This window comes from Hordeum vulgare, chromosome 7H (assembly GCF_904849725.1).
Source record: "Hordeum vulgare subsp. vulgare chromosome 7H, MorexV3_pseudomolecules_assembly, whole genome shotgun sequence".
NCBI classification, from domain to species: Eukaryota; Viridiplantae; Streptophyta; class Magnoliopsida; order Poales; family Poaceae; genus Hordeum; species Hordeum vulgare.
In genome coordinates, this window is record NC_058524.1 from 619,054,762 (window position 1) to 619,076,607 (window position 21,846).

Consider the following 21,846-nt stretch of genomic DNA (forward strand, 5'->3'; position numbering starts at 1 on the left):
ATCCGTCCCAATTCAGTGAATACCGGTTGAATCCTCTCACGATTCACAATAGACCGGAATCACATAATTTGGTGTGCTGATTTCAAGGATTAAGAGTTTATGTTTGAATTAGCTTTGACCAACAATTTCAAGGTTTTTTTTGAACTTTTTCCAATATTAGTGCGTGATACTATTTTTATAGTGTATAGTTTCATAGAGTAGTATCATATATGATTTTATTTATTGCCGTGCATGATATAAAATAACATAGTATTTAACATAATTCGGTATTTACCTATATTACTCTAACACTTTCCATATTTTTAAATCTCTGACACATCAACATGTTTATTATTTTAAAATGCATGATACAAGCTAAAATACCATCACTATGACCAGCCTTAATAGTTATGCCCGTCGTCGACTCCCGTAAAAGGGTCGTCAAGGTGATTGTCTCAAAACCTATACCTATTCGTCCTCCACCCTCCCGAGTGGACCCCACAATGTCCAACCGATCGGAGGGAGCGAGCTGCTCGGGGGCTTCTCCCCTCGGGCGCTCGGGGCAGCAGATGGGAAGCCAGGGCTCCGGCGGATCTGGGCCCGGGAGGGCCTGCTGCGGGCCTGGCGGGCCCTGGCGGCTGGCAGGAGGTGGGAGGAGGCTGGGTGGCGGCTAGGTTAGGGTTTGGCACGGGAAATGAAGGGGATTAGGGGAGCTGCCTATTTATAGACAAACAGGGCTAGGGTTTGCTACTTCGGGCATTTTCGGACCCTCCGATCTCGATCGGATGCTCCGGAAATGTCTTAGGGTTAGGTTATGCCGTATAGAGGAGGTGTAGGCTGAGACGAGAGGAAAAGCGGACAACCCGGCGACAGAGTTTAAAACAAAAGAAAAACGTCCGACGATAACCAAAGACGGTGCCGCTACGGTCGACCATTTGGGTACCAGACGGACTCCGATTGTGAGGAAAATTGACAGGCGGCCTACCTATATTAAAATAAGACCGCACGTCAAGTTTTAACCCAATCAGAGAATATTTTATACACACTTTTAAAAACAAGGATTTGACGATGTCGCGGGCGCGTGCGTGTGTGGTTGGTCTCAAAACGGTCAACGACGAAAACGGAGAGAACCGGCGACTAACAACGGATGCAAGTTTTGAAAACTGGTTGCAACAGAGTGCCGATGCAATGCGAATGATGCGATGATGAGTGCGACAAACAAATAAGCCACACGACAAAAACATAATAAATGGGGAATCTTCTTAAGCGTCGGTCTCGGGCTATCACAAAGGCATAACCCATGATATGTCTAAATTTGATAACATGTATCAACTATAATAGAAGGTACTGCAAACCAGTGTATAGACAAAAAGCAGGTCATGTGAACATGATCCGGCCCAATTCAGCAAATACCGAGTAAAATCCTCTCAAGATTCAAAATAGACCGGGATCACATAATTTGGTGTGCTGATTCCAGGAATTAAGAGTTTTTGTTTGATTTATCTTTGACCTACAACTACAAGGTTTGTTTTAAACTTTTTTCCAATATTAATACGTGATACTATCTTTATAGTGTATAGTCTCATAGAATAATATCATATACTGTATGATCTTATTTATTGACATGCATGACATAAAATACCATAATATTTAACCTGATTCGGTATTTACCTATATTACTCTAACATTTTTCATCTTTTTAAATCTCCGACACATCAACATGTTTGTCATTTGAAAATGCACGATACAAGCTAAAATACCATCATTATGACCGACCTTAATAGTTACCCATTCGTCCTCCACCCTCCCGAGTGGGCCCCTCGATGGGCAACCGTTCGCTCTCTAAGACCAAGGAGAGAACATTCACAAATACAGATATTTCATCAACTAACCAGCAAATAAAAACGTCACCGTGACCCATATGATCGCAATAACAAGCAAGACTCCCAAAGAAATCAATCCTCCTCCCATCCGAAGCTCCGATTGATGGCGGCCATGTGCATCGGCTTAGCTGGGAGGGGAAAGCAGAGGCGATGTAAAATATCTGGGCCGGGGGTGGCACGTAGGCGCGCGGCGTGGCTCCCTCGCGGCAGCCATTGATGGCCGCACGCGCAGGGCAGGTGGCGCGCAGGCGGCCATGACCACGGTGGGTCACGTCAGCGGAGCTTCGCCTTCGGGGGGAAGGAAAAGTGGGCGCCGGAGGCAAGCCGAACCTACCGCCTCCGCACGCGAATTCAATGCGCCGGTCACGGGTTGGTTGGCGCCATAAAGCCTCCCCCTTTCCCCCTCCCCCTCTTCTTTGCTCTTCCGTCCCACCCTCACCCTCTCTCTCCTCTCTCTCACTGTGCTTGCCTGGCTGCCTGCTTCGTCCTCGTCGATTGGCCCTCCTCCTCGGATCCCTCGCCGGACCCGATCCAGCTCCGCCGACCGGCCTGCTGCTGTTCTCTCTGTCTGTCTCTCTCTGCGTGCGTGGGGGTGATCCAAGGGGGCGAAGGAGGAGTGAAGGGGCGGATGGATCCGTCGGGCGCGTTCGCGCGGAGCTCCAGCAATGTGTCGCTCGCGTCGCTGGTGAGGAGCGGGAGCGGCGGCAGCAGCGGGAGCAGCCGCGGGAGGGGCGGCGCCGGCGGGAGCCGGAGGATGATGCGCCGGGTGCTCCGCGGGGTCATCACCTTCATCTTCGCCATCGGTACGGACGGCTTCCTTCCCCCTCCCCTGTTTCGCCTACACCGGCTCCAAGCCAGTCTTTATTTCTTCAGATATCTTCAAGTAGATAGGGAAATTTCTTGTGAAGTGCACCCTAGCTTCAAGCTTCAGTTCATCCTGATGAGCATCAAAGGGGATATTTTGTTGGTCCAGTCATGGGGGCTCCTGCTCTGCTCTGCTCGTGTGTGTACGGAGAGCAGGATCCGAGGGCGTCTCTGCTAATCTTTGCTCATGGTTTCCCTTTCTCCTTCATTTCTCAAATCTTTGCTCGCAGTCTTGTTTAAGGAGTTGCAGATTCTTGAGTTGCAAAATTACAGTTTGGCTTACACTGCTGAAAAGCAAAAAATTTGCTTCTACCGATTCATTCAGGCCTCGCAACCTTTGCAGTGTGTTCTCCCCTAAATTAAGCTTGTGATCTTTGTGCAATTTGGGTTGATCTGCTTCAAATATCATGCAATCTTATTCTTATGCTATGTGCACACTTTGTTTTTTTAGAGGAAATTCTATACAGACTGCAGACTCATGTTCTGAACATCTGACAAATGTGTATCTGTGTTCTTGCGCAGCTGGCCTGTTCCTGGGAGCCGTCACCGGCGGGCTCATCGGGCTGGCCACGGAGAGCGGCCTCTTCCGCGGCACCGGAATCGGCGCCATCACCGGGGCGCTGGTGTCCATCGAGGTCGTCGACTCCTCCATCCGCCTCTGGCGCTCCCGCCGGTCCGGGATCTGGAGCATCTTGTACGTGGTAAGCACCAGAAATTGAGATGCTTGATTCAGTCCTTGGTTGGCAGCAAGTCGCTAGGAGCAGGACAGCAACTCTGCAACCGACACGCTTGCTTGCCTGCACTTCCTTTGTTTGTCAATGTATCCAGACTATCAGTGCGTGTTGCTTGATTTACATGGACTAATTGTTGCTCTCTAACATTAAAAAAATGTTTCTGTACAATGTTCATCCCGAAGTCAAAACCATCTTTCTCTTCCTTTTTCTTTCTGAGAAGTAATATTAGATTATACTCCCTCTGTCAACTAATATAAGAGCGTTTAGACCACTAGTGATCTAAACGCTCTTATATTAGTTGACAGATGGAGTAATTTACAAGTGACTTGGGGGTGCATTCTTTCTCATCTATCCTTATCCTACTCATCATGATGCTATACACAATTCCGCTGAGATTGCAACCTGAATAATGAACATATCTTCTGATGCTTCATAACATTGGATAACTTGGCTGAAACATTCTAGTCTGATTGAGCCTAACGCAAATCTTTTAACTACTGGGAATGCAGCTCAATGTGATCTACAGCCTCCTCACCGGCAGGCTCGTCCGTGAGAAGGTTGATCCGGCAGTGCAGCGGGTGGTCCGCAGCCAGGTCAGTTGATCACTTGGAATTCTGCATCAGGCATGCATGGTTTGATCCAAAGCTGCTGTCTGATAATACCAGTTGCTAAATATTGTTGACAAGTGTCATGCTTGTTTTTCTGGACATACAGATGAATGCAGTCGACTCATCGCAGTTCAGGGAGGCCCCTGACCTCTTCGAGATCGAGGGAACCAACGGCATGCCGAGGGCGTCCATCGACAAACTGCCCGAGGGCACCATCACCGAGGAGTATAACCGGAATGCCGTCGGCGACCTCTCCGGGTGCTCAGTATGCCTGCAGGTTTGAAAACCACACATCGTCTTTGAAACCAACTATCCCGTAATAGCACCAACTCTGCTTAATTGGTCACCATATCATTGCATTATCTGAAGTGAACATTCTGAATTTCTGCTCATTCATCTATTGTCATTTATTTGATTTCTCCTCGTCCTTTTATAGTCTAAATTTCTTTTGATCTTTTAGCCCGTCTGTCTGTAACATTCTGAATTTGTGCCCTGCTGCTCATTCTGCTGTCATATAATTTTCTTTTGATCAGTAATTTGAATTCAGAAATCCTCACATACCTTAAAACATAAAACGCTTAGCTCTTTCTGTAACATGAATATTCGATTCATACTCTTACACTCTCGACCTCATTGTTTCTTTAGCTTGTCGGCTGTTCTTTCTCAGTGATGGAAATTATTCATCTGAAATTTCTGTTCATGTTGGTGGTGGTTTTCAGGATTTCCAGATTGGGGAGAAGGTGCGGAGCTTGCCCGACTGCTTGCACGTGTTCCACGTGCCGTGCATCGACGGCTGGCTGATCAAGCATGGATCATGCCCACTCTGCAGGAGGAAGCTCTAGATCATCGCCGTCATCATCATCATCATCCGCGATCGACGACCGACGAGGAACTTCTGTCTGCTGCTATTAGAAAGGATGCTCTGCTTGCTGCTTTGCATGTCTGTGTGTTTGCGCTATGCCTGTGTTGCTGTTGCTGCCGCTGCTAGGAGGCTGACATATCTATAGAACGAACCCTAAATTTATAGAGCTCTTTTTTTGTCTTCTTTCTTTTTTGCATTTTAATTTTGATCTCTCCTCGGCTGGTTGATGTAATATAGTAGTACGTACCACCACCGAAAACTGAAAAAAAGCACTGGACCGGCTTGCGCTTCGTGTTGTTCTTCGGACTGATGAACTCCTCAATCATCATGTAATATTATATATATCACACTGCTATTGTACAATATCATGCGTGCATGGGCTTTTCGAAATGTTGGTCTACTTGAAAATTTATTTGTAGGGCTATCAGTTTTAGAAAAATTGCCTTCTGACTTGATCAGGGAGCGTCGATTGTCGGTTTTTGTGTGTCGTTGTCTTGTTGAAAGTGTTGGTCTGAAGATCAGCTTCAGGGTGATAGGCCATGGTCTAACATGTGGTTGAATTAGGCAACATCGGCGACGTGTGTTCAACGTGTTGTCATCGAGCGTTGTGTCGTTTCTCTACTAATAATACTAGTAGAATGACGGTGTGTTGCTACGGTCTACAATGTATATAATGAATCAAACAAACAAATAAGGTTAGCTCGAAGCTCATTTCTCATTTCTTTCTCTCTCATAAGTCTGGTTGTGTTCAGACATCAAACATGCACCCAGAAGCCTTCTCAATATTCAACCGTCAGAATAGTCTTGGCTCCTAAAAATTCAGCCCATAGGCGGGGGAGAAATACGATTGTCTGGACTATCCATTATGTTATCTCTAGCACGCGATCCCAACTACACACCCCAGGACGCACCCTTTTGTTTTTCTGTCGGATATTCCTCACCGACGCTCTCTCCTTTTAAATCAGATGACGGCCATCTCACCTTCATCTTGGTGCCATATCTCCTTCACATCGTACTTTCCAATTGGCCATCAAGGAGGAGTTCCCTGGTAACCGCCCGACTCTCCGTCCTGATCCACCCCCCGGTGTTCATGCCGATCTACCACCGTTTACAAGGAGAACGACGCATGCACCACCCGTGATGCCCCCTTAGCCAACACGGCAGATCAGATGCCTCCTGAACCATTGCCACGTTGTAACATTACAGTTGCATGTGATGCATTACGAGAAACAAAAATATGATATCTGTTGTTTGGCATGCATCTAATATGTCATTGTGTGTGTTATTAACTCCAACTATGAGAATCGACATAGTACTTATTTTCTCCAACTATGCGAATCCTCATTGTGGTCCATGACAAATATGATGATAATTGGCCTTATGATTAATAAAAGGACAAGGTAATTCAACTATTCAACCCAGTGCATCTTACTGAAATCACATCTTTATTTGTCCTCTCCACTTTAATTCATGTGTTCTGCTTTCTTCCTCTCACCAACCATCTGATCCAGATCTGCAAAAAGTAATAGCATTTAAAGCAATAAAACATTGCAACATATCACTCATATACTATATATTTGCGAAAACATGTTATCATGTGCCCAACAAATACCTTTCATTGAGATACTTATTATTACACGTGCATTGCTCCATTCGTTCAGTGATAAATGGATAATTTTTTCGAACAAAAATGCAAGTTCTGAACTAGAAAGTGAATATTGTATAAATGTACAATATTGCTACTAACTCAGCAGATGGAACTACCATGAATACTAATATTGGCCTTCACACTTGTCTATAGCCAAATAATGGTATCACATTTGTCTTCATTTTAAGAATATGTATGCAAGATCAGTTTCGTGCTATTTTCAATAATTAAATTGCAGTGTTCCTCAATTAAAGTTCAACATAAGGCCTTTAATTAAAGTTGGTCTTCAGTTCTCGTTTTATGCTTTTTCTATTTGGGCCAACACAAAAGCTTTGAGTGAGTTTACTAGACAACTCTGAGCTAATTAAGTTCACACATAAACTCAAAATTGCAATGTAAAAGATGGATATGCACGACAAGTAATATTTTTCTCGAAATATATGTAGAAATAGTACACACACATGAAAGAAATAGTTCTGTCATGCAATTTTAAGAAAGCTATTATAGGTTTATTGCACTGCTGACTACATCTAGCGTTGTCATGGAGCGTTGTGTCGTTTCTCTGCTAATAATATTATTACCGTAGGTTTGGTTGTACGACTTGGGGATGTTGTGGCGAGGCATGTCCTGGATTTTTCACTTGTTCTGTGCAAGTAGATTTGTACGACGTTATTATTATTAATAAATAATAATAAATCGATGTGTCCATACTCCATAGTGTCTTTTCCTCTTTGAAAACATTCATTTCTGTAACAAAAATTGGAGGCTCTAAGCCCCGTAGCTATCTAAAAAAAAAGGATGTTGCATATATTTATACAGTCAAGAAGAACACGAGTAATGGTAAAACTTGGTGCAGAGGTACTCTGCTACAACGGATGCAATCGGCAGTGGGCTCGTCTGGACAGTGACCTGACAGGATGCACCCATCGGAGTCACGGTAATGGCGGATCTGGACGTGGTTGGGGCCAGTCGATGGAAGGGGAAGCTGACGGCACCGAATCCACCATGGCCATCAATGGCTAGCTGGTCAAGCTAGTAGTGCACATGCAGCCATCAATGTAGGGAGATCAATTCAATTAATTCGGGGTCTTTGTGTTTGTTTGTTACTGCGAACGGCGACAGGATCGATCATGGTGACGGTCACGTTTACTGGTCAGTTATTAGCACTGGAAGACTCTGAACTGTGAGTGTTCGCTCGTTGGTCTTAGAAGAACTGTGAGTGTTCGCTCGTTAGCCACCCGGGCCGGGAGGAGGAAGAAGAAGGAGTCTTGGATGGAGAGCTTGGACGGAGGATACTTCTATGAGACGTGCTTTCTGTTTGGAGTCGACGCCGACCGTGATTGCCCGAGGCTACGTACTGTCACTCCGCCCTCACACGTAGATGGGAAGCCTGGGTGCCGATGGTGCCGACGGGATGTGTTCGAGGTAAGAGGCAATGGACGTCTGGTTATTGGTTATCTCAAATTGCTCGTTTCCAAACATTTTATTTCTAAAACGCGGTTTCTTAAGATCCGATTCATTAAGAAAGGTCTAAGAGAATTGCTCGGATAACTAAGTGTTTTGAAACAATCACGGAGATGATTAAAAAGTATCTAATAAATAAATAGTCCACGGCTTAATATGTTTACCTGCAATTGTGTACATGGGCTACAAACACAACTAGACAAATTGACATGACACTGGTAAATACCGTTACATATATCTTATGCACAAACTATGTGTGAGATTCATCCTAATATCCAACGGCCGACTCTCGCCGAATCGAGGTTCTATTGTTCAACCTAGACCCTATTTGACTCACGGGGTTACCCTGATTATTTTTGGATGGAGACTCCAACGATTGCCATAAGGATTCTTTTATGAGGCATGCTTTTGACGGGAGCCGTAAAAGTGTCCGACGTTAATCGGGGCCTGGGCCTACGGCCCGAGGACCAGTTCCTTCATACTTCCTCCGTTCCAAAATAAATGACGTAAAATTTACACTAAGTTAGTATAAATTTTGTACTAGAGCAGCGATACTTATTTTAAAATAAAGAAAATGCATTGTAGCACCGTTGGCACTGTTTAGCACTGCGCTGACACTATTGCAAGCTTGGAGCCCGGGGCGAGGCTGAATCCTGGATCCACCCCTGATTGGGTACCATTTCAAAAAACCATATATACATGTTTTGATCATTTGTAGAAAATTGTGAGTGTTCACAAAACATGTGTCTACAATCTATAAGATATCTATCTTTGTTGTGAATATGTTTCTATCCTCTGTACGTCTTTTGAGAAACACGTTTCTACCTGATGAACAACTGAAATGCACAGCCCAAAGCAAAAAAGGCAAATTCAACATGAATAATGTCATAGAAAGCCAAAAGCCAAAACGACACTATTTACATTTGGTTTATCTTTTCCGTTACTTCATTTTGAATTTTAACTTATTTTTTAAAACATTGGCTAGCCATTTTTTAGCCACAAACTAAACATGGTCATAGATTCGGGGGATTTGATGATAACCCCCCAGGTCATTTAAACCCCACATGTCAGTGACACATCAAAGGGGCCTGTGAGCAAGTATCGGCCAACAAAGGGGGTTGTCGTCAATTATTTCCATAGATTCGAATCCCTCATTTCTGAATCTAAATCTCAAAATGTATGTGATATTAGAAAAAGATATGTATCCAATCTACCTACATAGATGAACCCTATAGCATCTACAACCAGACGCCTCAAACGACCTCTCATACATCCACGGACGCGCCGGTCAGTGACCGGACAGGAGAGAGAAGGAGAAAAGCGATCTAACTGGACCCTCACTTCATCCCTATACATCCGGACTGCCCGCGAACCCTCATATTCAGGACAAATATAGGGACAATATGAGGGTTCGCGGACGCGCCCGAGTAGGACGCGACCCCACTCTAGACCATATTTTATTTTCCTTTATTCATTTTTTCTTGCTCTCTTCATCTCCATCAATCACGTGCAAGTGACCAGACATATGAGGAAGAAAATAAAAAGTATGATTGCATGGACGGAAAATAGGGGGCACGCCCGGTCAATGACCGGATGGGTCCACGGGCATTTATGGGGTCCTATTTAATAAATCTGGTTGTAGATGTTGTCATGACGAGAAATTGTTTTTGTCTCCGGACATGATCTGTGGATATAATACAGAAGGAAGCCATCCAACATTAATTATAAAGAATCCAATTGAAGGAGAAAAAGTAGGCAAAGACTTTGCATGTGGTGGGAATATATGAGAGAGAATAAAGGAAGATACATGTGATTGGTCAAGTGCATGTTCGGACTCCTGCACCCTCCTCCCCGCGTTTGTCTTTGATTTGCCGAAAAACGGACGTATGGACCACTTAGGACCGATGCAGTACCACGTTGAATTATAAAAGTAAACAAAACTGTTCGGTTGAACATATACCTGAGTTTTACGGGTCTCCCTTGGAGATGCCCTTACTCCACGACATCGATGTGTGATTCACATCGGATAACTAAGTGATAGCGGTGATCAATGGTCGATTACGACGTGACCATGCACACCATAATATTCACAAAAAATAATAAGAAGCAATGATCATGTTTCGAAAGGGATGTCACACGCGCCTTGTCCGAGGCCAGTTATCAATGGTCGATTATGATAAAAAACTAGTATGCTTAATTTAACCTTTCAGACCAATTAATTAAGATTGGCTGAGGCCAGTTATCATGGAGGACGGCGATAGGCATTTGGACACGTATAAAGAGTACGTGCCTCCTCTTTACGGTATTTTTTTTATCATAGTATAATCAAAATTTCTCACAACATACACCTTATAACGGTGTTCTACGGCATTGATTTGCAACATGAGAGGAGTAGTATACCGACGTGCATGTATATGGTGCTTCGAAAAATATTGCAATTAACCTTGAAATGTATAGGGTGTGTTGTTGTGGTTTCAAGTTGGAACGACGTCTTCGATTCGTGTATAGGGTATCGACTCATTTTGTGTGGATAGTAGAGTTGTTGGTTTGCTCGTGTATAGTTTCATAGCTAATATGCAAGACTTAGAGGATGCTTGGATATGTTTTAGTCTCATGATTAAAAATAATAAGATTAAAATTTGCTAGCCTTACCCATGCTTGGATCCAAATACTAAAGAGACTAAAATCAAGTTAATGGGCATTTATTATCCTCCAAACCCTTCAATCCAGAACTTGCATGAGGAGTTAAATGAGGAGAGAGAGGACTAATGTACATTTTAGTAGGGGTACCTCTCACTAAAAGATTTTAGCCTCAAGACTAGTTTTAGCCTCTCTTTAGTCATGGTTGCTTGGAACTTTAGCCTCTTAAAGAGACTAGTTTTAGTCTCTTGGATCCAAACACCCTCTTACTTGTATTAGTTTTCAAATCCGTTTTTTCTTATCAATTGCCAATGCCCTTCTTTTATGAAAAGTCAGAGTTTTTGCTCCTTGCTTGAAAAAACAGCACGAACTTTAACAATTATCATTAATTAGTACAATGCCTGTGTGTGTGGGGCTATGTATCAACAAAATGATTCAATGGGTATTGTGTTAGGTTGATCTCTTCTCGAGTGGGCCCAACGGCCCACCGGACCTTGATCCATGTGTCCTGATCGGGGGCGCCCAACCCGTTATGGTTGGTGGGTCCCTGTAACCCGTGCTATATAAACAGAGGTGGGGGCCAGGGCACGAACTACGAGATTCGCTGTCGTCACACATCCCCCGACAAACCCATCCGATCTAGGGTTAGTGCGGTGCTCAGGGGCACGGACTACGAGATTCGCCGCCGCCACACACCCCACCGACAAACCCATCCGATCTAGGGTTAGCGCGGTGCTCACGGGAAGCACCACCGACACCACCACCACTCCCTTCCGTCATCACCTTCGTCCCTCTCCGATGGCGTCAGGCTCGAGTTCCTCGAGCACAGGACAAGGTAAACTCCACTACTACTACCGGAATCACAAGTCTACCGGATCCATAGATTCTATCAATGGTATCAGCCCAGGTTCGACAATGATTTTCGGTAGTTGCAAAAGCAAGAAAAGAACTCCCCAAAGAACCCTAGCAGGGCAAAGACAACAGAAAAGCCACCGGATTCCTATCCGGCAAAGAGCGCCGCCTCGACCGCGCCTGTTTCCCTTGATCCCCACACGCATCGGCAAGCCGAGGTTTGGGGAAGAAGAACTCACCTCTTCGGAGGCAAAGAACACATCGGATTGATCAAAAAACCAAACAAAAAACGCAATAAAAGTTCAACCCCAACCGGGGCAAAGGGCACCACCACCGCGCCTTTGACGGTGGCGCGTTCACCTTGGAGGTGCTTGCGCGCGCCGGCAAAGGGATGGAGATGGCGCCGTCGCGACTCGCCCCGCTGCGGATCTCCTCTGTCGCGTGGAAAGAAACAAGAGAGCAAAGGAGGGAGACCCCGCTCAGCCGCTTGACGGCGACGCGCTCACCATCGGGTGTTCGCGCACGCCGGCAAGAGGGAGAAGAAGGCCTCCGAGTCTTGACCGCCGAGGAGACAGAGCAGGGAGCTGCAGTCACGCACGGCGCGGTGCTGGACACTGTCGCCGGCGGCCGGCGAGCCCCACCTCTCCATCGCGTGAAAGAAAAGGCCCTCCTCGCGGCTGCAGAGTGAATTGCGCGAGGGGGAGGAGAAACAGAGGCACGCCACCGCAGAGGCGAGGTGAGCGGCGCCGGCGGGCAGCCCTGAGCTCCTCGGCGGGGCAGGAGAGCCGCCACGCGAGAGAGCCCAGCCGCTTCGGGCGAGAGGAAAAGCTGCATGCTACGTCGACAGAAACCTTCTGTCATCTCTTGAGCTTGCGTTGGTTTTCCCTTGAAGAGGAAAGGGTGATGCAGCACAGGAGCAGTAAGTATTTTCCTCAGTTTGAGAACCAATGTATCAATCCAGTTGGAGAATCTTATCAAGTCCAAAGTACCTGCACAAACACAAAGAGTTTGCACCCAACGCTATAAAGGGGTTGTCTATCCCTTCAAGATTGATTTCCAAGTGAGATCTGAAGGCAGAAAGTGAAACGAAAAAAAGTGTAAGGCTGAAAATATGGTGTGGAGTAGACCCCGGGGCCATAGTGTTCACTAGAGGCTTCCCTCAAAATAGCAAATATTATGGTGGGTGAACAAATTACTGTCGAGCAATTGATAGAACCGTGCAAAGTCATGACGATATGTAAGGCAATGATCATACATATAGTCATCACGTCCGAGACAAGTAGACCGATACTTTCTGCATCTACTACTATTACTCCACACATCGACCGCTATCCAGCATGCATCTAGTGTATTGAGTTCATGACGAACAGAGTAACGCCTTAAGCAAGATGACATGATGTAGAGGGATAAACCCAAACCAATGATGAAAACCCCATCTTTTTACCCTTGATGGCAACAACACGATGCGTGCCTCGCTACCCCTTCTGTCACTTGGTGAGGTCACCGCACGGTATGAACCCAAAACCAAGCACTTCTCCCATTGCAAGAATCATAGATCTAGTTGGCCAAACAAAACCCACAACTCGAAGAGAATTACAAGGATATGAAATCATGCATAAGAGAGATGAGAAGAAACTCAAATAAGATTCATAGATAATCTGATCATAAATCCACAATTCATCGGATCTCGACAAACAGACCGCAAAATAAGATTACATCGGATAGATCTCCATGAAGATCATGGAGAACTTTGTATATTGAAGATCCAAGAGAGAGAAGAAGCCATCTAGCTACTAGCTATGGACCCGTAGGTCTATGGTGAACTACTCACGCATCATCGGAGAAGTCATGGTGTTGATGAAGAAGCCCTCCATATCCGAATCCCCCCTCCGGCAGTGCACCAGACCGTGCCCCAGATGAGATCTTGCGGAGACAGAAGCTTGCGGCGGCGGAAAAGTACTTTCGACGATCTCTTGATTTTTTCTGGGATTTTAGGGAATTTATAGGCGAAAGACCTAGGGCAGAGGAGGCCCAGGGAGCCCAGAAGCCTGGGAGGCGCGGGCACCCCTGGCCGCGGCTAGGGGGCTTGTGGGGTCCCTCGTGGCCCCCTGCCCTGATTCTCAGGCTTCCCGATCTTTTTCTATTTCGGAAAAAATCTTTTTGGCAGTTTCGTTCCGTTTGGACTCCGTTTAAAATCCTCCTCTGAAAGGGGTCAAAAATATGGAAAAAACAGAAACTGGCACTTGGCACTGAGTTAATAACTTAGTCCCAAAAAATATATAAAAGGCATACAAAACATCCAAAGTTTGACAAAGATAATAGCACGAAACCATAAAAAAATTATAGATACGTTGGAGACGTGTCAAGCATCCCCAAGCTTAACTCCTCCTCGTCCTTGAGTAGGGAAGTGATAAAGACTGAATTTTTGATGTGGAATGCTACCTAGCATAGTTATCCTTTGCAACTTCTTTCGTGTGACATGAATGTTCAGATCCGTAAGATTCAAAACAATAGTTTGCTATTGACATTAAAACAATAATACTTCAAGCAAACTAGCAAGGTAATTATGAACTTTCAAAATAACAAGGCCAAAGAAAGTTATCCCTACAAAATCATATAGTCTGGCTATGCTCCATCATCCCCACACAATGAATTTAAATCATGCACAACCCCGGTATTGGCCAAGTAATTGTTTTCGCACTCTTACTTTCTCAAACTTTTTATAACTATCACGCAATACATGAGCGTGAGCCATGGATATAGCACTACTATAGGTGGAATAGAGTGTGGTGGTGGTTGTGAGACAAAAAGGAGGAGATGGTCACATTGACTCGGCATATCAAAGGGCTATGGAGATGCCCATTAATAGATATCAATGTGAATGAGTAGGGATTGCCATACAAAGGATGCACTAGAGCTATAAGTATGTGAAAGCTCAAAAGGATAACCAGTGGGTGTGCATCCAACTTGCTTGCTCACGAAGACCTAGGGAAATTTTGAGGAAGCACATCATTGGAATATACAAGCCAAGTGATATAATAAAGATTCCCACTAGCATATGGTGGTGACGAAACGAGAGGCTCTCAATCATGAAGAACATGGTGCTATTATGAAGCACAAGTGTGGAAAAAGATAGTAGCATTGTCCCTTCTCTCTCCCCCTTTTTTGGGCTCTTTGGCATCTTTTCATTTTTTTTATATTTCTTTTTGGTGGGCATATTTGGCCTCTTTTTTTTTCCTCACATGGGACAATGCTATAATAATGATGATCATCACACTTTTATTTAATCACAGCTCAAAGCTCAGAACGATGATGACTCTATAGGAAATGCCTCCGGCAGTGTACCGGGATGTGCAACGATCTAGCTTGGCGTATGACGTTGAAACATCTCGCTAGCTATCTTACGATCATGCAATGGCAATATGAGAGTGACGGCACAAGTCATGAGACGGAACGGTGGGAGTTGCATGGCAATATATCTCGGAATTGCTATGAAAATGCCATAGTAGGTAGGTATTTGTGGCTGTTTTGAGGAAGGCATATGGTGGGTTTGTGCACCGGGGATAATTGCGCGGCACTAGAGAGGCTAGAAATGGTGGAAGGTGAAAGTGCATCTATACCATGGACTCACATTAGTCATGAAGAACTCACACACTTGTTGCAAAAGTTTTTATTAGTAATCGAAACAAAGTGCTAAACGCATACTCCGAGGGGAAGGGTTGGTAGGTGTTAACCATCGCGCGATCCCGACCTCAACACAAAGGATGACAATCAATAAATCAATTATGCTCCGACTTCCTAACATAGCTTTTCACCATACGTGCATGCTACGGGAATCACTAACTTCAACACAAGTATTTCTAGATTCACAACACCCTACTAACATAACTCTTAGTATTACCAAATCCACATCTCAAAATTAGTTGAGAGAAATCAAAACTTCTCTTTCTACTCAATGCACATGAAGATGGAGGTTTTTGTATCCTCTTTGGGTACCTATCACCTTTGGGACTGCTTTCATAGCATAAGTCAACTATCAAGTCACGCACCGCCGTGCTCTAAAAGATCTAAGTGAAGCACAAAGAGCAAAACTATCTAGCTCAAAAGATATAAGTGAAGCACTATGAGCATTCTAGCAAAATCACGGTGAGTGCATGTCTCTCTCTAAAGGTGTGCAGCAAGGATGATTGTGACACAACAAAAAGAATTGTGACACAACAAAGTGGATTTTGAAAAAGCATACGATAAAGTCAAATGGTCCTTTCTACAACAAACCCTACGTATGAAGGGTTTCAATGAGCTGTGGCGTAAGCATGTTGATTGTTTTATAAAAAGGGAAGTGTTGGAATTAAAGTAAATGATGATGTGGGTCATTTCTTTCAAACACTGAAAGTTCTCCGCCAGGGGGATCCTATGTCACCCATTTTATTCAAAATTGTTGCTGATATGTTGGCACTAATGATTAAGAGGGCCAATGAGAAGGACCTGGTTGGGGGATTAATCCCACATCCTGTTGAGGGAGGTGTCTCTATTTTACAGTATGCGGACGACACGGTTCTGTTTATGGAGCATGATCTTAGTAAAGCCAGAACCCTCAAACTCATCTTATGCTTATTTGAACAGCTATCGGGGTTGAAGATCAATTTCGATAAAAGTGAATTGTTTTGTTTTGGGAAGGCAAAGGATGAACAACTCACTTATAATCGATTGTTCGGTTGCGCTAGTGGGAATATACCTTTTACGTATTTAGGGATCCCAATTCATCACCGAAAATTAACTAATAAGGAATGGAAATGCATTGAAGACTGTTTTGAAAAAAAGTTAAGCTGCTGGAAGGGCAAGCTCTTATCTTATGGAGGAAGGTTGATACTTGTTAATTCGGTATTATCAAGTATGCCTATGTTTCTCCTATCCTTCTTTGAAGTACCTGTTGGGGTGCGCAAAAGGTTGGATTTCTATCGGTCTCGGTTTTTCTGGCATAGTGATGAGATCAAGACTAAGTACAGGCTTACGAGATGGGACATCCTGTGTAGACCAAAAGATCAAGGGGGTTTAGGAATTGAAATTTAGAGATTAAAAATAAATGTCTAATCAGTAAATGGCTGTTTAGATTATCTATGGAGACGGAAGGTCTTTGGATACAAATTCTCACGAACAAGTACTTATACAACAAGACCTTGACGCAAGTTACAGCGAGACCAACTGACTCACCTTTCTGGAAAGGGTTGATGCGGTCAAAAAATGCTTTTTTAATAGGACCAGGTTTTTCATTGGTAATGATGAATCTACGAAATTCTGGGAGGATACTTGGCTGGGGGAGACGCCTTTAGTCATTCAGTATCCGTAGCTGTATCATATTACACAACGGCGACAAGCGTCCGTTGCGTCAATATTACGCGTGGTTCCTCTAAATATTCAGTTCCGTAGAGCCTTACTTGGTAAGAGATGGAATGACTGGCTGCATCTAGTTAGAAGGTTGATGGATATTAACCTTACTGAATACCCCGATAGTGTTCGTTGGAAGTTCACCACTAACGGAGTATTTTCGGTGAAATCTATGTACTCTGATCTCATAGATTCAATACCCATTCCAAAGTCCTTGCATATTTGGAAAGTCAAGGTTTCACTTAGAATTAAGATCTTCATGTGGTTTGTTCACAACGGGGTTATTCTGACTAAGGACAATTTGGCAAAACGTAACTGGAAAGGTAATACTAGATGCAGCTTTTGTCAGAACAATGAATCGATTAAGCACCTCTTTCTTGACTGTCCTATGGCTAAACTTCTATGGCGATCGCTTCTCATTGCTTTCAACATCAAGCCACCTAATAATTTAAACACGTTATTTGGGGCGTGGTTAAGGGAGGTTGATGTTACAACAGCGAAACTTATCCGAGTAGGAACTTGTGCACTTTTATGGGCTACATGGAATTGTAGAAATGACTTGGTATTTAACAAACATCAACATATTCACTTTTGCAGGTCTTTTCAGGGCTACTGCCTTGATCCGCACATGATCATTACTCACTCCCGTGGAAGCCAGGGAGCCTGTGGTTAGTGGGTGTGTCCGATGGGAGACGGTAGCTCAGGCTATCTTCAACCGGTTTGGTTGGGGTCATATTAATAGAATAGGTGGATAGTCATCTAGGCCTATGTGCATCCCTGGTTGTGGCGCGCTAGACGTCATGTATTCTTTTTTTCTTTTCTATGTTTTTCAGACTATCTTGTACTATTTGAATGACTTGGGATCGTTTTTAATAATATGACCGCATGCATCCCTCGATGCAGAGGCCGGGATTATGCCTCCTTTTCTAAAAAAATTAGCTTCTATGCATAGCGCAACACCGCAAGCACAAGATCGATCACCGACACATAATAGTCATAGATCGATCAATCAATTGTCGCCTTAAATCTAGCTATACTTACATGGTCCCATAAGAGATCACCATAACTTACTATAGCTTTCTGATTGATCATTTCTTTTTGTAGCCTGCATCGCGTTCGACCCTTTACTAGTAGGAGGGCCTGCATTGTCTGATCAATGTGGCCCTCTAATAATAGGTGTACATCCATTCTTGATGGTTTCTTTGGACAGAAGAATTAATCACGCACACTAGTGGGGACAGGGCCTATAGTCCCGGTCCGTAAGGGGCTATAGTCCCGGTTCACCAACCGGGACCAAAGAGGTGGGACTAAAGGCCTAACCTTTAGTCCCGGCCCCGTTCCAAGCCGGGACCAAAGATGCTCCACGTGGGCGCCTCGAAGCGCCCTCCGGGGCAGGCCCTTTAGTCCCGGGTCTTAACACGGACCGGGACTAAAGAGTTTCTGCAGATTTTGTTTATTTTAGGGTTTTAGGGTTTAGGTGTTCGGGAGATTAACGTGATGCCTCGTTTGGTGTTCGGGAATTAGTTTTCATATAATTCTAAATATACATGTTTATGCATATATATATAAGATTAACTTATCTTACAAGTGAGCATATATATACAATTATATGGAGATCTGAATTATCGGGACTAGAGCCCGTCTATTCGATTACATGGACCAACATCAGTAATGGCCCCTAGCTACACTAAATCATCCTTTGTCATCTATAGCTTCCGTTCTCAGAAAGGTCGCAAGCTCCTCTACAACAGCAATCGCGCGTTGCTCTGGTAGGTAGTTCTCCTTCATGGCCGTGTACTATATAAGAAGAGGAGATGAATATGAATATCAATCATGATAACAAAGAATGACGGGTAAAAATAGAGGTGTGAATGTTCATTGCTTATGTCGTATCTGTAATCCTTGTGCTCAGAGGTAAACGTGTGAATGGTCTCCCAAACATAGTATCTGCATAGATGCGTTCCCCGTGGCTGCTGGTCGCACTTTACGAGAATAGAATATATATAATCAAAATAATAATCTAGCATCATAAATGTATTGAAAATAGAAGTATATCATACTACTACTTACCTGAGCCGCTCTAAAGGTCAGCTTCTCATGCTCGATACCGGGAGTCACGCACTTGAACCGCTTCCAAACCCTGCCCGACAAGGAAAATGATTTGCTAAGTTTTTCGTTAATTGATATATCAGAAAATCATCGAAAGAGACCGATAGAGCGCAAGAATGATTGAAATTACCCTTGGAGCATGTCCTGCAGGCTTTGGAACTGTTCCAAGGGTCTCGATAATGGGTCGAAGGCATCAACTCTTCCCTTATCAATTTGAATGTCCAACAGAATCCAATGGTAGCTGCACATGTATATATATATATATATATATATATATATATGTGTGTGTGTGTGTGTGTGTGTGTGTGTGTCAGTAACTTATCAATTACACTTATAAGTGAATGGACACAACAGAGTAAAGACCCTCACTTGAAGTTGTATGGAAATAGTATGTGGTCACAGAAATTTTGATCTGTTAGAAACCTTAGAAGTTTTTCCTCCGTCCCCTTGGGTTTATCAGTTAGCGTCGCTATATGTATTTTATCTGGGTCAATAAACCCAATATTTAGGATGTTCCTACTTTTACATTCCAGAATCTTCATTCTGCATAATAGAGTACAAGTTATATGTAGACAATGAATTGAAATAACTAAACAAGTTATATGTAGACAACGAATTGAAAAACTTACAGACAATAGCAACTCATAAGCGATTTGTCGAGGGCGTCGGCATTGTACATCTGGAAGAGTTCATCAAAGTCGATATAGATTTCTTCGGGCGGCCGTAGTACTCCCGTGGGACACTCACCGCGATCATCGTTCTCCCATTCTTTGATTCACTTAAGTACCATGTATGCAAGTAACGCATATTTGTTGGGAGATCATTTTTGCTGACCAAAGGCGCTCCCATGACAAACTGTGGCTTAGGGGCTAGCACAACCTTGGGTAACCTGTCGTCTTGGGAAGCCAGAATGTCTTTAACCGGGATACCCCATTCATCCGCCCACTTCTTTGCTAATTCCAAATCTTGCCCCTGCACCAGAGGGGGGACATTCTCGGGTAACACCCTGAGGGGTGGGATCGACTGTTTGGCCTGTTGTCTAAGCTGAGGAACGTCTGATCTTTTTTTGCTTGTAGTTGAACTTGATTTGCTCCCACTTGCACTTGCACGTGATCTGCTCTTTTCACTTCCTTCTGCAATGTGCGTCTATAGTCATCAGGCTTATGGTGTAAGTCATACTGTGATTGAAGGTTCGTGAAGTATTTTGCAAATGCTATTTGCTTCTCGGTGTATTCCGGGCGGGGCTCGGGTTCCTTCTTTTTTATCTGCACATCATGATGTTCCTTTGCTATCCTGGCGTTTTCCTCGGCGGTACGATCATAAGGTCTGATAGGAAGATTAGCATGAGGTACCTTTGGGAGGGGCGACAGTTTGCGCTTTGGGGGGCTCCGTCGGTTAGAAATCATCGGCGAAGCATTCCTGTTGGCACGCTTCCGCTTAGTATCCGGAGCGGGCGGCGGCGGAGACGGACGATCCAAGTATGGCGGCGGTGATCGAGATGGACTCGTGTTGTGCTCGCCGACGTCATGTGGAGGGCTTGGAGGTGATGGAGGTGTAGGTGACCTGCGACGACTCGGAGGCGGTGTTGTCCTTGGGGCCGATCCTGGAAGCTTGATGTAGTTCTTGTCCCATAGGATGACTCCACCCAGTACTTCTCCGAGTGTCCTCTCATCTTCGGGTCCAGCTATGTCGAGCTCCATATCATGAAACCCCGCCATGATTTCATCCACCCCGACTTTAGCAAAGCCAGCTGGAATCTCACGGCCATGCCAGCGTGCATCAGGGCCAAAAGGTAAAGCTTGTCCGACTGCCACCTTCATGGATATGTTCTTGAATTTCTGATGGAGTTCACATGATGTTGACTCCTTGATTCCATCCACAGGGTAGCCGGGACCGCCCTCTATCATTCTTCGTGCATCGTCGAGCGGGGCCTCAGATTCAGCCACGCTGCTTTTCCGCTTAGATGGGGTGCCGGTAATATCGAGTGCAGGATCTTCCTGGCGCGCTACTCCTCTAAGATCATCAATTTGCTTCTGTTGCTCGTTAATCCTGGCAAGCAACTGGTTGAACTTGTCATTCTCCTCATCCTGGTGCCGGTTCTTTGCTCTCGCTTGGCTTTTGTAAGTGTCTTGGTCTCTGGCAAACCCAAGCCACCACGGGTAAGAAGGACTGAAGCCTCGCGTTCGTCCTCCATGTTTGTCATTGCCGAGGACCAGTGTGAGCAAATCTTTCTCTCTATCTGCAGTGAACTGTCTTTTTCCCTCCTTAATTTCTTTCACTATCTTTTTCCAATTCTCCCTGGGTATCCTAAGACCGTCACTTCAGATGAGGTCCCCTGTTTCTTCGTCGTACGAACCACCATGCGCAAGGAACCAATTTCTTGCTCTCAATTCCCACTCATCACGGAGTGGTTCAGGTATGATGCCTTTAGCTAGCAGATCTTGCTCTTTCTTATCCCACTTTGGGATGGCAGTCTCATAGCCCCCTGGCCCTAGCTTGTGGTGATATTTCTTCTTGTCGGCATTTTTCTTGTTCTTTTCTGATAATGCCTGGGCATCTTCTGACTCCTTGTACTCTTGAAATGCCTTCCAGTGATTTGCCTGCTTGGCTAGATACCCCTCGAATACTGGCATTTTCTTTGTCTTCAGATAGTTTTTCCATAGCTTCTTCTTCCAGCTACGGAACAGTTCGGCCATCTTCTTTAGAGTCCACTGCTTGACTTTGGCCCTCGGTTTTTTTGCGGCGTCTTCATTCTCACATTCTGGCAGGTTGAAATGTGACATGAGATCATTCCAAAGATTATCTTTGTACCTTTCGG

The 21,846-nt window shown here is 44.6% G+C and overlaps 1 pseudogene across 1 annotated transcript; it reads left to right on the top strand.

Moving 5' to 3' along the window:
* The first annotated feature begins 389 nt into the window (after window positions 1-389).
* Window positions 390-5,320, top strand: LOC123409563 (annotated as a pseudogene). Its single transcript, XR_006612866.1, has 6 exons — window positions 390-425; window positions 2,046-2,665; window positions 3,249-3,427; window positions 3,970-4,053; window positions 4,175-4,345; window positions 4,788-5,320. The product of XR_006612866.1 is annotated as an uncharacterized LOC123409563 (transcript).
* The last annotated feature ends 16,526 nt before the right edge of the window (window positions 5,321-21,846 follow it).